The sequence below is a fragment of the Anolis sagrei genome, chromosome 6 (assembly GCF_037176765.1).
Source record: "Anolis sagrei isolate rAnoSag1 chromosome 6, rAnoSag1.mat, whole genome shotgun sequence".
Taxonomy (NCBI): Eukaryota; Metazoa; Chordata; class Lepidosauria; order Squamata; family Dactyloidae; genus Anolis; species Anolis sagrei.
The window spans coordinates 75,333,139-75,345,406 of NC_090026.1; the positions used below are offsets into that span (position 1 = coordinate 75,333,139).

Below are 12,268 nucleotides of genomic sequence, written 5' to 3' on the forward strand. Positions count from 1 at the left end.
GGATTCCACCAGGCAGAAACCAGCCAGGCCTTGAAACTTCCGGCCATTAAATGCTAATCAAAGTGCTTTAAAGAAAATCAGTCCTATCTTTTCTGCCGTGCCTCATATCTATTCAAAACAAAGTACCAAAATAAAGAGCAACACTGAAAATAAAAAACGGGCATTTCAGACAAGATTCAGTTAGGGCTAACACCTCCCAATTAAGGATTCCCACAGGCAGCAATCAGCCAGGCTTTGAAGCTACAAGGCCATTCAGTGCTAATCAAGCTGGCCAGTTGCAACATTCACACTTGCCTCAAGCAGACAAGAGTTCTTTCACCCATTCTGGACATTATTCCACAGATATATAAACCTTGCCTCATTTCTAGCAGACGTCACAACCTCTTGAGGATGCCTGCCATAGATGTGGGTGAAACGTCAGGAGAGAATGCTTCTGGAACATGACCATACAGCCCGGAAAACTCATAGCCACCTGTGTTTAAATACATCATCATCATCATCATCATCATCATCATTGTTATTATCCAGGAATATAAAATAAAAATTCAACACCACATCTTGCCACTTTCAAGATCTATCACGCAGCAGTTTTATTCTACTCCAGTTGACATGGAAACATGTCATGGAATGTTGGGGTTTGTAGTTTAGTGAGGCTGAGAATTCCAAATGTTCCCCCTTAAACTACAAATCCCCAGAGTCTATATCCTGTTGCCCTGGCAGTGAAAGCTGAACCACAGTTCCCTGGATCTAGACATTACACTCCTATTTGCACAGGCCAAAATCGATTGGCTTTGTTAGCCGCTGCATCACATTATTGGCTCATGTTTAACTTGTTGTCAACAAGGACTCCAAGATCTTTTTTCACACGTACTGCTCTTGAGCCAGGCATTGTCCCCCATTCTGTATCTCTGAATTTATTTTTTTCTGCCTAAGTGGAGTATCTTTCATTTGTCCTTGTTGAACTTCATTTTATTAGTTTTGGCCCAGCTCTCTAATCTGTGAACATAATTTTGAATTCTGCTTCTGTCTTCTGTCCTAATGCTGTGACCCCTTAATACAGTTCCTCATAATGTGGTGACCCCCAACCATAAAATTATTTTCGTTGCTACTTCATAACGGTAATGTTGCTACTGTTATGAATCGTAATGTAAATATCTGATATGCAGGATGTATTTTCATTCACTGGACCAAATTTGGCACAAATACCTGATACGCCCAGATCTGAATACTGTTGCGGTTGGGGCAGGGATTGATTTTGAAATTTGGAAGTTGTAGTTGCTGGGATTTATAGTTCACCTACAGTCAAAGAGCATTCTGAACTCCACTAACGATGGAATTGAACTGATCTTGGCACACATAACTCCTATGACCAACAGAAAATAGTGGAAGTGTTTGTTGGACATTGACCTTGAGTTTTGGAGTTGTAGTTCACCTACATCCAGAAAGCACCGTGGACACAAACAATTATGGATCTGGAGCAAACTTGGCACAAATACTCAATATGCCCAAATGTGAACACTGGTGGAGTTTGGGGGAAAATAGACCTTGACATTTGGGAGTTGTAGTTGTTGGGATTTATAGTTCACCTACAATCAAAGAGCATTCTAAAAAGGTGAAGAGATCTTCAGCCTTCTCTGCCAAAGAGGTGCCTAAGGCCATCAGAAATATGTGTTTTCTGATGGTCTTTGGTGACACCTCTGAACCCCCCCCCTTAGGGGTCCCGACCCCCAGGTTGAGAAACACTGGCTTTGGTTATTGCAGAACAACTGCAGAAGAGATGCAAGCCATGGATCAAGAGGCCACTACAGGAAGTGTTCCCAAAGCTCATTCTGTTTTGGAAAATGGCATTCATAATATCTTGAAAAAACACCATTTTGGAGATCATAACTTTTTAGAAAAGCATGACCTTTCAGAGAAGACCCAGAAACCCTTGAGAGTAGAATCTTCTCTTGTGGTATACAACCAGATATAATTACTCAAGGCAATGGTTTCAGTTGTTAGACTGAATAACCTGTTATCTCCGATCTGTTAGGAAAACAGAGATTTTGCCAGTGCATTAAAACAGAAGAACTTCAGAAGTGTTTTTCAGTTGCTCAAAAGTAAAGTAAAAGTATATAAGTAAAGGTAAAGGTTTCCCTTTGACATTATGTCTAACTCTGGGGGGTGGTGCTCATCTCCATTTCTAAGCCGAAGAGCCGACATTGTCCGTAGACGCCTCCAAGGGCATGTGGTCGGCATGACCGCATAGAGTGCTGTTACCTTTCCGCCAAGGGGCTACCTATTGATCTACTCACATTTGCAAGTTTTCAAACTGCTAGGTTGGCAGAAGCTGGACGTAATAGCGAGAGCTCATCCCGCTCCTCGTATTTGAACCGCCAGCCTTTCAGTCAACAAGTTCAGCAGCTCAGCGGTTCAACCTGCTGCACCACCAAGGGGCCCTATCTACATATATATAAGTAAAGATAAAGGTTTACCCCTGACATTAAGTCCAGTCATATCTGAGTCTGGGGATTGGTGCTCATCTCCGTTTCTAAGCCGAAGAGCTGCCCGTTGTCCGTAGACACCTCCAGGGTCATGTGGCCAGCATGACTTCATGGCGCACCGTTACCTTCCCACCGGAGCGGTACTTATTGATCTACTCACATTTGTATGTTTTCAAACTGCTAGGTTGGCAGAAGCTAGGGCTGACAGTGGGAACTCACGTCACTCCCTGGATTCGAACCTGCAACCTTTTGGTCAACAAATTCAGCAGCTCAGCGGTTTAACCCGCTGCGCCACCAGGGCCCCCTACCTATATATATACTATCCCATAAAATAACTTGTTTTATATCATGCACTCAAGAGACAAAATGAGGTAGACTTTGATAATAATAATATTAATAAACAACTTTATTTATATACCGCTCTATCTCCCCGGGGTAACTCAGGGCGGTTTCCAAACATTAAAATATACAGAGTCACAACATGATCAAAGCAAAATAAAAAATAACAGTAACAGGTCGTGTTTGGACAGTGTCTAGGCTGAGCTTACACTGGTCACTCTGGAAGATTTGTTGAAACCACCAAGACTTCAAACTCTTACGAAAAGAGGGGAGGGATGAGGCCTGTCTTACTTCCCTTGGAAGGCCATTCCAGAGGCGGGGGGCCACCACCGAGAAGGCCCTCTCTCTCGTCCTCACCAACCGTGCTTGTGATGGCGGTGGGAACGAGAGGACCTCCCCGGAGGATCTTAGAGTTCGTGCTGATTCATAGATGGAGATGCAATCTCAAAGATAGGTGGAGCCCAAACCGTTTAAAAATAACGTATTTGGTTTACTCACAACCTTCATGTGTTCAGCATACACAGGTACAAAACGTATCAGTCCACTTTCAGATATGTTTGAGATGACTCCCTGTGCCAGGTGGCCAGGGCTTCTCTCATGTAACAAAAAAACTATCAACAGGTCACATAGTCAAAAAGGAGAGAGAAGAAAGAGCATGTGGTATGCACTGCGGCCCCTTCTGCAACTAACCAGGAACCATAGAGTAAAGGAAGCTGCATATCAGTACATACAGGAAACAGTATGCAACAAGATCATAGATAAAACATATTATTAGAGAATGCTTCAAGAAGGTTGTCCTTTCCAACATCCTGGGATGGTCACTGAGGCTGGATCTACACTGCCCTATATCCCAGAACTTGATCCCAGATTATCTGCTTTGAAACGGATTATATGAGTCTACATTGTCATATAATATGGGATAAGAAGATAGTATGGGATCAGTTCCTTGCAGTGTAGATCCTGCGTAAGAGTGACCCCGGTGTGTCTGTATTGTAAGATTAAATGCAGCTTGGCACTTCTTTAATTGCTATGCCTCAATGCTATGGAATACTGGGATTTAGTCTAGTCTGATCTCAAAAGCATCCTGGAAGAAAAGTGGCAGTGCATTGAGCCCTGGGATTCTTTGAACCTAAATCAAGGCAGGATATCCAGTCTTTGGGCACTTCCTGTGCTCTTTGTCCTGCTTGGGATTCCCTTCTTTGCCACGCATGCGCACTTAGAAACACAGCTGTAGCTGAGTGCTGGATCTGAAAGGCCTGAGTCATAGAAAGGGCGGGGAGGTGGGAAGGTTGATTGACAGAGAGGAGCTTTGGAAGCAGAGAGATCCACAGCGGCCACTAGGTGGCACTGTTTTGCAAGAAGCTGGCGGAGCTGCTTTGCATTGAAGACGGGAAACGCGAGCGTGTCACTCGCCTACGGCCATACCACCCTGAACACGCCCGATCTCGTCTGATCTCGGAAGCTAAGCAGGGTCGGGCCTGGTTAGTACTTGGATGGGAGACCGCCTGGGAATACCGGGTGCTGTAGGCTTTTATTTTTTTTTTGGCCTAATTTTCATCCTTTACGCCTGCATTACAGCAACCCATCCCAAAGGGCTCACATTTTATTTAAATGACAAGCAGCTGCTGCTTAAATAGAGGGAAAAGGGCAACTTTACCACTTGTGGCTTCACTACCCAGGGAACACCAAGTCTAGTCTGATCAGAAAAGCATCTTGGAAGAAGCAGGGCATGTCCATCAAGCCCAGGGTCCCCCAAACTTAGGCCTGTGAGCCGGATGTGGCCCTCCAAGGACACTGATCTATCAGGAGAGATGGGTAATATATAAAATGTGTTGTTGTTGTTCATTCGTTCAGTTGTCTCCGACTCTTCGTGACCTCATGGACCAGCCCACGCCAGAGCTCCCTGTCGGCCGTCACTACCCCCAGCTCCTTCAAGGTCAGTCCAGTCACTTCAAGGATGCCATCCATCCATCTTGCCCTTGGTCGGCCCCTCTTCCTTTTACCTTCCACTTTTCCCAGCCTAATTGTCTTCTCCAGGCTTTGCTGTCTCCTCATGATGTGGCCAAAGTACTTCAACTTTGTCTCTAGTATCCTTCCCTCCAGTGAGCAGTCGGGCTTTATTTCCTGAAGTATGGACTGGTTGGATCTTCTCGCAGTCCAAGGCACTCTCAGCACTTTCCTCCAACACCACAGCTCAAAAGCATCGATCTTCCTTCGCTCAGCCTTCCCTAAGGTCCAGCTCTCACATCCGTAGGTGACTACAGGGAATACCATGGCTTTGACTATGCGGATCTTTGTTGCCAGTGTGATGTCTCTACTCTTTACTATTTTATCGAGACTGGACATTGCTCTCCTCCCAAGAAGTAAGCGTCTTCTGATTTCCTGGCCACAGTCTGCATCTGCAGTAATCTTTGCGCCTAGAAATACAAAGTCTGTCACAGCCTCCACATCTTCTCCCTCTATTTTCCAGTTGTCAATCATTCTTGCTGCCATAATCTTGGTTTTTTTTACGTTTAGCTGCAACCCGGCTTTTGCGCTTTCTTCTTTCACCTTGATTAGAAGGCTCCTCAGCTCCTCCTCGCTTTCGGCCATCAGAGTGGTGTCATCTGCATATCTGAGGTTGTTAATGTTTCTTCCAGCAATTTTCACCCCAGCTTTGCATTCATCCAGCCCCGCACATCGCATGATGTGTTCTGCATACAAGTTAAAAAGGTTGGGTAAGAGTATGCAGCCTTGCCGTACGCCTTTCCCAATCTTGAACCAGTCTGTTGTTCCGTGGTCAGTTCTTACTGCTGCTACTTGGTCCTTGTACAGATTCCTCAGGAGAGAGACAAGGTGGCTTGGGATGCCCATCCCACCAAGAACTTGCCACAATTTATTATGATCCACACAGTCAAAGGCTTTAGAATAGTCAATGAAGCAGAAGTAGATGTTTTTCTGAAACTCCCTGCCTTTCTCCATTATCCAGCGGATATTGGCAATCTGGTCTCTGGTTCCTCTGCCTTTTCTAAACCCAGCTTGAACATCTGGCAACTCTCGCTCCATGTATTGCTGGAGTCTTCCTTGCAGGATCTTGAGCATTACCTTACTGGCATGAGAAATAAGGGCCACTGTACGGAAGTTTGAGCAGTCTTTCGTATTTCCCTTTTTTGGTATGGGGATATAAGTTGATTTTTTCCAGTCTGATGGCCATTCTTGTGTTTTCCATATTTGCTGGCATATGGCATGCATCACCTTGACAGCATCATCTTTTAAGATTTTAAACAGTTCAGCTGGGATCCCGTCGTCTCCTGCTACCTTGTTGTTAGCAATGCTTCTTAAGGCCCATTCCACCTCACTCCTCAGGATGTCTGGTTCTAATTCATTCACCACACCGTCAAAACTATCCTCGAGATTATTATCCTTCCTATACAGATCTTCTGTGTAGTCTCGCCACCTTCTCTTGATCTCTTCAGCTTCTGTTAGGTTCCTGCCATCTTTGTTTCTTATCATACCAATTTTTGCCTGAAATTTACCTCCAATGTTTCTAATTTTCTGGAAGAGGTCTCGTGTCCTTCCTATTCTGTTGTCTTCTTCCACTTCCATGCATTGCTTATTTAAAAATAGTTCCTTATCTCTTCTGGCTAACCTCTGGAATTGCGCATTTAACTGGGCATATCTCCCCTTATCACTATTTCCTTTTGCTTTCCTCCTTTCTTGGGCTACTTCCAGTGTCTCAGCAGACAACCATTTTGCCTTCTTGGTTTTCTTTTTCTTTGGGACGTACTTTGTTGCCGCCTCCTGAACAATGTCGCAGACTTCTGTCCATAGTTCTTCTGGGACTCTGTTTACTAAATCTAGTCCTCCAAATCTGTTCTTCACTTCCACTGTATATTCGCTAGGAATGTTAGTGAGATCATATCTAACTGGTCTGTGTATTTTCCCTGATCTCTTTAGTTTTATTCTAAATTGAGCAATAAGAAGTTTGTGATCTGAGCTACAGTCAGCCCCAGGTCTTGTTTTCACCGACTGGATGGATGTCCGCCACCTTTGGCTGCAAAGGATGTAGTCAATCTGATTTCGGTGCTGACCATCTGGTGAAGTCCATGTGTAAAGCCGTCTTTTAGGTTGTTGGAAGAGAGTGTTTGTTATACACAGCGGGTTTTCCTGGCAAAATTCTATCAGCCTGCGTCCCGCTTCATTTTGTTCTCCCAGACCATGCTTGCCTGGGATCCCAGTTGTCATTTGACTTCCCACCTTGGCATTCCAGTCTCCTGTAATGAAAATAATGTCTCTTTTTGGTGTATTATCTAGTAGGTCCTGCAGATCCTCATAGAACTGATCTACTTCTGCTTCTTCAGCAGCTGTGGTTGGGGCGTATATTTGGATCACTGTGATGTTGAAAGGCTTTCCTTGCACTCGAATTGAGATCATTCTGTCATTTTTTGGGTTGTATCCAAGCACTGCTTTAGCAAATTCCTTATTAATAATGAAGGCTACTCCATTTCTTCGATGTTCCTCTTGTCCGCAGAAGTAGATGTGGTGGTCATCTGATGTGAAGTGGCCCATTCCAGTCCATTTCAGTTCGCTGACCCCCAGAATGTCTATCTTAATCTTGACATCTCACCAATAACAACATCCAATTTGCCCTGGCTCATAGATCTTACATTCCAGGTTCCTATGGTGTGTTGATCTTTAGAGCATCGGATTCGTCGTTCACCTCCAGTACCGTCGGCCGCTAGCCTTCCTTTCGGCTTTGAGTTGGCTGTGTCATCACATCTGGGGCTAGTTGAACTTATCCTCTGCTCCTCCCCAGTAGCATTTTGGCCATCTTCCGACCTGGGAGTCCCATCTTCCAATGGCATACCGTCATATCTCTGGTTGTACTGGTCCATTTACTGGGGTGGTTTGCCATTGCCTTCCCCAGGGATCACGCTTGGTCTGACCTCTCTGCCACGACCGTCCCGTCTTGGGTGGCCCTTCACGGTTTCGCTCATGACATCATTGAGGTGCTCAAGCTCCAGCGCCACAACAAGGCGGTGATCCTTTGCTGGAGGCAAACTAGCTCAGTTTTCTAAAAATTAGAGAAAATATTTTCTCCAACCCAAATTCAGTGAATCGGGGCCTTTAGACGACTAAGTTTTCCAAATGAAAGGGTTCTATGAGAAAAGAGAGAGACGTCCAGCTATCATTATTTCAAACAGGCAGGTGAGGTCTCTTGCCCAAAACTTAGGGAGCTGCTTGGATTTACCGCATTGGATCATGCCACCAAACCTGCAAATGCAGTTCGGGTTCCTAAGCTGTGGAGAAAACTGCAAAGAAAGGCCCAAATCTCTGTGCTCAAGAACTTCTGAAATTTCTGTGTTTGGGGGCTGTAGTCCGAGAGCCTAAAAACATTTGGTCAAGGCAGCTGAAGCCTTTTTCTGGTGCTGCAGCATTTCTACTTGCTGCGTGGCCCTGGTCTTTCAGGCTTGTCTATCTCCCACAGAGGCATTTGCCGAGAGGCCAAACTGTAAGGTTTTGGTCAGGCAAAGGGTGGGAAATTGCCCAGTGTCTCAGGGCCAGATGAAAGTGGGAGGCACCAGTGTAGATTCATGGCTCAGCATGCATTTTAGGAATTTGTGTGAATGTGTGTGCTGGTGTATGTCTCTTGCAGCACATGGGACGAGGAGGAGAGACAGAAGGAGGAGGTGGTACAGGTGGAAGAGGAAGTGCCTTTGCATCAGCAACCAATAGATGGTGCTGTTTTGGGTTGTAGTGGTGGCGCTCGGTCGAATGTAAGAGAGGAAAAGAGAGCAGCACGTCTGCCTACGGCCATACCACCCTGAACACGCCCGATCTCGTCTGATCTCGGAAGCTAAGCAGGGTCGGGCCTGGTTAGTACTTGGATGGGAGACCGCCTGGGAATACCGGGTGCTGTAGGCTTTTTGTCTCCACTGCAGCTCCAGAATCCTTTGCCGTTTCTTCAACCAAGAGACCAGGCAGACTTTCTATTTTGCTGCCTGGCCTTAGCACCCGGCTCTCCAGCCCATTGGTACAAAAGCAGGAAAGGCCTACTGCAGATGCCCCTCTCTTCCCTTGGATATTTTCGATCTCCAGTGTCTCCTGGTCAGCAAGTACATTGATGCCAACTCAGGTCCTGCAAACTAGCTCAGTTTTCTAAAAATTAGAGAAAATATTTTTTCCAACTCAAATTCAGTGAATCGGGCCTTTAGACGACTAAGTTTTCCAAATGAAAGGTTTCTATGAGAAAAGAGAAAGAGGTCCTGCTATCATTTCAATCAGGCAGGTGAGGTCTCTTGCCCAAAACTTAGGGAGCTGCTTGGATTTACCGTATTGGGTCATGCCACCAAACCTGCAAATGCGGTTCGGGTTCCTAAGCTGTGGAGAAAACTGCAAAGAAAGGCCCAAATCTCTGTGCTCAAGAACTTCTGAAATTTCTGTGTTTGGAGGCTGTAGGCTGAGAGCCTAAAAACATTTGGTCAAGGCAGCTGAAGCCTTTTTGTTCTGGTGCTGCAGCATTTCTCTTTGCTGCGTGGCCCTGGTCTTTCAGGCTTGTCCATCTCCCACAGAGAAACTTGCAGAGAGGCCAAACTGTAAGGTCTTGGTCAGGCAAAGGGTGGGAAATCGCCCCAGTGTCTCAGGGCCAGATGAAAGTGGGAGGCACCAGTGTAGATTCATGGCTCAGCATGCATTTTAGGAATTTGTGTGAATGTGTGTGCTGGTGTATGTCTCTTGCAGCACATGGCAGGAGAAGGAGAGACAGAAGGAGGAGGTGGTACAGGTGGAAGAGGAAGTGCCTTTGCATCAGCAACCAATAGATGGTGCTGTTTTGGGTTGAAGTGGTGGAGCTTGGTCGAATGTAAGAGAGGAAAAGAAAGCAGCATGTCTGCCTACGGCCATACCACCCTGAACACGCCCGATCTCGTCTGATCTCGGAAGCTAAGCAGGGTCGGGCCTGGTTAGTACTTGGATGGGAGACCGCCTGGGAATACCGGGTGCTGTAGGCTTTTTGTCTCCACCGCAGCTCCAAAATCCTTTGTCGTTTCTTCAACCAAGAGACCAGGCAGACTTTCTATTTTGCTGCCTGGCCTTAGCACCCGGCTCTCCAGCCCATTGGTACAAATGCAGGAAAGGCCTACTGCAGATGCCCCTCTCTTCCCTTGGATTTTTTCGATCTCCAGTGTCTCCTGCTCAGCAAGTACATTGATGCTGACTCAGGTCCTGCAAACTAGCTCAGTTTTCTAAAAATTAGAGAAAATATTTTCTCCAACCCAAATTCAGTGAATTGGGGCCGTTAGACGGCTAAGTTTTCCAAATGAAAGGGTTCTACGAGAAAAGAGAGAGACGTCCAGCTATCATTATTTCAAACTGGCAGGTGAGGTCTCTTGCCCAAAAACGTAGGAAGCTGCTTGGATTTACCATATTGGGCCATGCCACCAAACCTGCAAATGCGGTTCGGGTTCCTAAGCTGTGGAGAAAACTGCAAAGAAAGGCCCAAATCTCTGTGCTCAAGAACTTCTGAAATTTCTGTGTTTGGAGGCTGTAGGCTGAGAGCCTAAAAACATTTGGTCAAGGCAGCTGAAGCCTTTTTGTTCTGGTGCTGCAGCATTTCTCTTTGCTGCGTGGCCCTGGTCTTTCAGGCTTGTCCATCTGCCACAGAGAAACTTGCAGAGAGGCCAAACTGTAAGGTCTTGGTCAGGCAAAGGGTGGGAAATCGCCCCAGTGTCTCAGGGCCAGATGAAAGTGGGAGGCACCAGTGTAGATTCATGGCTCAGCATGCATTTTAGGAATTTGTGTGAATGTGTGTGCTAGTGTATGTCTCTTGCAGCACATGGCAGGAGGAGGAGAGACAGAAGGAGGAGGAGGTACAGGTGGAAGAGGAAGTGCCTTTGCATCAGCAACCAATAGATGGTGCTGTTTTGGGTTGAAGTGGTGGAGCTCGGTCAAAAGTAAGAGAGGAAAAGAAAGCAGCACATCTGCCTACGGCCATACCACCCTGAACACGCCCGATCTCGTCTGATCTCGGAAGCTAAGCAGGGTCGGGCCTGGTTAGTACTTGGATGGGAGACCGCCTGGGAATACCGGGTGCTGTAGGCTTTTTGTCTCCACCGCAGCTCCAGAATCCTTTGCCGTTTCTTCAATCAAGAGTCCAGGCAGACTTTCTTTTTTGCTGCCTGGCCTTAGCACCCGGCTCTCCAGCCCATTGGAACGAAAGCAGGAAAGGCCTGCTGCAGATGCCCTTCTCTTCCCTTGGTTTTTTCGTTCTCCAGTGTCTCCTGCCCAGCAAGTGCCTTGATGCCGACTCAGGTCCTGCAAATTAGCTCAACTTTCTGAAAATTAGAGAAAATATTTTCTCCAATCCAAATTCAGTCAATCGGGGCCTTTAGAGGGCTACGTTTTCCAAACAAAAGGGCTCTACGAGAAAAGAGAGAGACGTCCTGCTATCATTATTTCAAACAGGCAGGTTAGGTCTCCCAAAAACTTAGGGAGTGCCTTGGATTTACCGTATTTGGCCATGCAGCCAAAACTGCAAACGCGGTTGGATTCCTGAACTGTGTAGAAAACTGCAATGAAGGGTCCGAATTAATGTGCTCAAGAGCTTTTGGAATATCTAATTTTGGGGGCCTTGGTCCGAGAGCCTAAAAACGTTGGGTCAAGGCAGCTGAAGCCTTTTTGTTCGGGTGCTTTTCGTTCTGGTCCTTGCTGCATGTCCCTGGTCTTTGAGGCTTGTCCATCTCCCACAGAGATACTTGCAGAGAGGCCAAACTGTAAGGTCTTGGTCAGGCAAAGGGTGGGAAGTCGACATAATGTCTCAAGGGCAGATGAAGGTGGGAGGCACAAGCGTAGAGTCATGGCTCAGCATGCATTTTAGAAATTTGGGTGAATGTGTATGCTGGTATATGTTTCTTGCAGCACATGGCAGGAGAAGGAGAGAGAGAGAGGAGGAGGAGGAGGAGGTGGAGCAGGAGGAGTGCTTTTGCGGCAGCAACCAATAGATGGTGCCGTTTTGGGTTGAAGTGGTGGAGCTTGGTCAAATGTAAGAGAGGAAAAGAGAGCAGGACATCTGCCTACGGCCATACCACCCTGAACACGCCCGATCTCGTCTGATCTCGGAAGCTAAGCAGGGTCGGGCCTGGTTAGTACTTGGATGGGAGTCCGCCTGGGAATACCGGGTGCTGTAGGCTTTTTTTTGGGCCTAATTTTCATCCTTTACACCTGCATTACAGCAATTCGTTTCAAAGGACTCACATTTTATTTAAAGCAGAAGAAAAGAGAAACCCAACTCATGCCAATACCCCATGGAGTACCACAAGGTTCAAACTTTCTGCAGGTTCATGCCAAACTCAGGGCAGGCAAAACGATCTTGGCTTTGGTGAGATTTTGGCCACTATACCCCTAACAGACCAACGAGTGACCATCACTCATAATCCCTCCCCCCCCAAAAAAAAAAACAGCGGAAAGGA

At 46.4% G+C, this 12,268-nt stretch overlaps 5 non-coding genes across 5 annotated transcripts; all 5 read left to right on the forward strand.

The window, feature by feature from the left end:
- The first annotated feature begins 4,233 nt into the window (after positions 1 to 4,233).
- Positions 4,234 to 4,352, forward strand: LOC132779847 (5S ribosomal RNA). Its single transcript, XR_009631841.1, has one exon. It is a non-coding gene; the product is annotated as a 5S ribosomal RNA (ribosomal RNA).
- Positions 4,353 to 8,607: 4,255 nt separating this feature from the next.
- LOC137097472 (5S ribosomal RNA) lies at positions 8,608 to 8,726 on the forward strand. Its single transcript, XR_010910230.1, has one exon. It is a non-coding gene; the product is annotated as a 5S ribosomal RNA (ribosomal RNA).
- A 966-nt stretch (positions 8,727 to 9,692) lies between these two features.
- Positions 9,693 to 9,811, forward strand: LOC132779828 (5S ribosomal RNA). The gene has a single exon (XR_009631834.2). It is a non-coding gene; the product is annotated as a 5S ribosomal RNA (ribosomal RNA).
- A 971-nt stretch (positions 9,812 to 10,782) lies between these two features.
- Positions 10,783 to 10,901, forward strand: LOC132779827 (5S ribosomal RNA). The gene has a single exon (XR_009631833.1). It is a non-coding gene; the product is annotated as a 5S ribosomal RNA (ribosomal RNA).
- A 969-nt stretch (positions 10,902 to 11,870) lies between these two features.
- Positions 11,871 to 11,989, forward strand: LOC132779886 (5S ribosomal RNA). Its single transcript, XR_009631869.2, has one exon. It is a non-coding gene; the product is annotated as a 5S ribosomal RNA (ribosomal RNA).
- The last annotated feature ends 279 nt before the right edge of the window (positions 11,990 to 12,268 follow it).